General features: G+C 29.8%; 1 long non-coding RNA gene across 1 annotated transcript in view; it reads left to right on the forward strand.

Moving 5' to 3' along the window:
- Nucleotides 1–1390, forward strand: part of LOC148889715 (uncharacterized) — a 79439-nt gene extending 78049 nt beyond the window's left edge. Inside the window, exon 4 of the long non-coding RNA XR_016116869.1 lies at nucleotides 1300–1390. This is a non-coding gene — a long non-coding RNA (uncharacterized LOC148889715). The remainder of the gene's footprint in view (nucleotides 1–1299) is intronic.
- Nucleotides 1391–4419: the final 3029 nt, after the last annotated feature.

A 4419-nucleotide genomic window follows, 5' to 3' on the forward strand; every position in this document is an offset into this window, starting at 1 on the left:
AGTGATGTGTCATTCGCAAACGCACCGGTTCTTAGAGTCGGATCTCTGAAGTGAACGAGGAGAGCCGGCTCCTAACAAGGAGCCGGAAATGGGAGCTGACTTTTTTTTCCCCTCTAAAGAAAAGTGTGTATCCCAAAAATTAATTTCCCATAGGAAACCATTAAAATGAGAATAATCCGTTCCCAGGTCCTCATTAAACAAAATTTTCTTCTTTCTAATTTTCTGAGCCTTAAAACAATGTACATCAACAAACAGAACAAAATAAATAAACAGATAATTAAATAAAAAAACAATTGTTTAAATAAATACAACCAAATAAATCAACAAATAATTAAATAAAAACCCAAATAATTAAATAAATACACAAAATGTAATAAATAAACAATAAATAGAACCAAATAAATAAACAGATAATTAAATGAAAAACAATTCATTGTTTAAATAAATACAACCAAATTAATCAACAAATAATGAAATAAAAACCCAAATAATTAATTAAATGAATACATAAAATGTAATAAACAATGAAAATAAACAAATACAACCAAATAAATAAACACATCATAAACGAAAAAAAATAATTGTTTAAATAAATTCAACCAAATAAATCAACAAATAATTAAATACAAACCCAAATAATTAATTAAATGAATACATAAAATGTAATAAATAAACAATAAAAATAAACAAATTAATATACAAATACGACCAAATAAAAAAACAACACATAATTATTTAAATAAATAAATGAATAATTACTTCAATAAACAAATACATGAATACATAAATAAATACATCCATCAATAAAAATAAATACATCCATAAATAAATAAATTATTAAATAAATAAATAATTACATAAATGCATCCATAAATAAATAAATACATACATTCTTAATTAAATAAATAAATATGTAAATATATTAACACATTAATAAATACATGTTGATTTAAATACATTAATTCATAAACAAATAAACAAAGAAATAGAACCAAATAAATAAAGCACAGTTTTCCTAAATCTTTCAATTTTAAATGAAACAAAGTTATTCTATCTGTCATATCTTACACTGTCAAAAGTGTGAAGAGGCTCCAATTTTATTTTATTTTTTCATGAAATATTGCTGTAACTAATTGATCGATTATTTGCTGATCAACATTTTTTTCCACCAAACTTTTTTGGGTGTTATGTAACCAAGTCCAAAAAGGCCAATTTTATTTTTGCGTCGCCCGCCGCATTACTTCCTATCATCTCACACTTATTTCTGTCTTTTTTTTTCTTTTTCTTTCTTTTTGGCAGGTACGCATCACATAGCTGCTGCGGAGATAGACCAGGTGACTTTCGTCTCCATCGCTACTTCTGGCCTCCATGCGAATTCCGGACTACAAAGCACTTGTTGTTCATCGGCCGTTGCCCGATGCCACTGGGAAGTCCAGTTGGGGAAGGCCAAACTGCGGCAAATACAAGGTAACGACAGAAAAGCAACCCCCCCCCCACCCCCCGGGAATTCTTTCTCCTGACACTGGAGACACTGTTCGCTAGGCGGTAGATCAATGGCTCACTCCCCAGGGGAGAAGGAGGAAGGAAGGAAGGTAGGTAGGTAGGTAGAGGAGGACCAGGATATTGCAACCCCCCCCCCCCCAAAAAAAAACGTGCTGCGCTGTTTCCAAATTCCCCCCCCAGGAAGAAAAAAATTATGGCAGAGGGTCTTGTTACCTGTTAAGATGTTTGCGTTTCAATGTCCACTTGTCTATTTTGGACACGCGAACACACCTAGCAAGAATTCCACTTAGCAAACGCTAACTCAGGTTGCAATGGAATAGACGTGAACAACAAGTGTCTGTATTCTTATCGGCGATCTTAAAATGGAGGGCCGACATCCAGGTGGGGGGGGGGGGGGTTAAAGGACACACACACACACACAAGTCACTTGACTTGAACTAGTGAGTGTGACAAGTACAAGGAGAATAGATCCTGGGTGATTGTGTGTGTGTGTGTGTGTGTGTTTACGCTGTGTAATAGAGAATATGACCCTTTTATTTTTTTATTTTTTTGAGCCCAAAGCCGAAGCCATTATTTGGTGGAATTAAAAAAAAAATCATTGTTAGATATATAAAAACATATATAATTAATGAATAACAGAACTTATTATTGGACTACTTAATAGAATAGAATACAATACAATACAATACTTCCTGATTCATATTGCGCTTTCACAACAGCTGTTATATATATATATATATATATATATATATATATATATATATATACACCCAAAAAATTAAATACAAAATTATATATATGCAATATTACAGAAAAAAATACAGATGTAATATATTACATTTATATAAATATTACATACATATACATACATAATATAATAATTATACTACTACTACTAATTCTATAATAATAATAATAATAATAATAATAATAATACATTTAATACATTTAATTTCTAAGCGCCTTTCTATATAAAAATAAAATAAAAAATATCCTGTGACTTTTTTTCTCACAAGACAAAAAAACAAAAACAGAAACAAATAACTGATTATTATTATATTATATTATATTATATTATATTATATTTATATATTATATTATATTATATTATTACATATTATATTATGTAATAATAATAAATAAAATAATGTATAATTGCATTTCAAGAGGACATTTATTTAAATTGTATGTTTTTGGCCGATTTGGAAAAATAAAAATCATACGATCCAATTAAGAAGTTTTGTTTAGTCATTTAGTTTGGCGGGATTTCATATTGTGGTTTTTAGATTGGATTACATTAGATTAGATTCCCTTGTTACTATTTATAACTTTATTTTACTTATTGTATTCTATTTGTGATTGTATTTTATTTATTATAGTCCCTATGCTTGTCTGTGACTGTAAAGTGCCCTTGAGAGCTTTGAAAGGCGCTTAAAATGAAATGTATTATTATTATTATTATCTGTCTACAAGGTTAAAAATCTATCTGGAAAAAAAAAAAAAAAAAAACAACCCAAACAAACCCAAACCGACCTTCAAGGTTGTTTCTGAGCCAACAGTCTCCAGCGTTTCGGACCACCCCGCCCGCCGAAGCACCTTGGCATCCCTGCAATGCGTCGCCTTTCCGAGCAAATGTCAACGGCGGGCGTCTTTAGAGCGGGCGGCGACCCCTTTTGTGCGACCTCGTCAGCCTTTGCGCTAATTAGTGTCGTTCCATTAACGAAGCTCGCCTATTAAAAGTCAACACTCGCCTTCTTTTCAGCAAACACTCACTTGTTTGTTTTTTTTTTTTTTGTCCTCTTCTTTCAAAGAAATAAGAAGGCAATGGCGCAAAATATGCGCTAAAACGCAGGGCGTATTAAGTGGCTGTTTAAATGTATTCATAAAAAGGCTTGTAGGTTTAATTAACACCTCAGATAGCTGCAGGCTTTGTTCATGATCATCTTTAGCAAAGACCACCGCGATCACTCGGACTCGCTTTTTTAAAAAGGTGCTTGGCTGACTCAGATTTTTTAAATTATTATTATTTTTATTAACGATTCATCTTTTCAAAGCTTCAAATCAGGCATACCTTCCTTTTGTCCACTTTGGACATCTTGGCTTGATGCATCTTGTTGTTGACAATGTGCTTTTGGTTTTTTAAATCAATAAAATAATACTTGTAGGCGTTTGGGAGCCACTAAAATAGTTGGATGATATTATATTTTGGATATGACTGAAAGTGGGTCTTTCTTATTTATGTACAGTAAAGTCTCGTTATATCGATATCGGTTATATCGATAGTACCGCTTATTACGATTCTATTTCCATGAACGCAAGGGGGATCGGATATATCGATAGTCCCGGTTATATCGATATTTTTTCCGACTCCCGAGAATATCGATATGACGAGACTTTACTGTATTTATTAATTTATGAATTAATGTATTTATTTATTTGTTATTAATGTATTTATTTGTATATTTATTTCATTTATTTAAAGAAAAAAAACATTTTATTTATTTATTATTTATTTTTATATTGAGATATGTATTTATAATTTTAGTTATTATTTATTTATTTATTTGTTTTTATTTATTTATTTGTTTTTTTTATTTATTTGAATCTTTATTTATTCATGTGTTTATTTTCTTTATTTCAGGAAAAGATGATTTTTTATTTATTTAGTTATTTATTCATTTATTTATTTGAAGAAGAAAATGTTATTTATTAACTATCAACAATTTATTTATTTATTTATTTATTTATTTATTTATTTGTTTGTTTGTTTGTTTGTTTGTTTGTTTATTTATATAGTTAGTTATTTATTCGTGTATTTATTTTAGTTATTTTAATACGATACCGGAGCCCAGAGTCCCGCTCGATATCAATCTGATACGATACCAGCTGAAATGATACCCGCTTTTACTTATTTTT

The sequence above is a fragment of the Hippocampus bargibanti genome, linkage group LG13, assembly GCF_051943395.1.
Source record: "Hippocampus bargibanti isolate YZ-2025 linkage group LG13, ASM5194339v1, whole genome shotgun sequence".
Lineage (NCBI taxonomy): Eukaryota > Metazoa > Chordata > Actinopteri > Syngnathiformes > Syngnathidae > Hippocampus > Hippocampus bargibanti.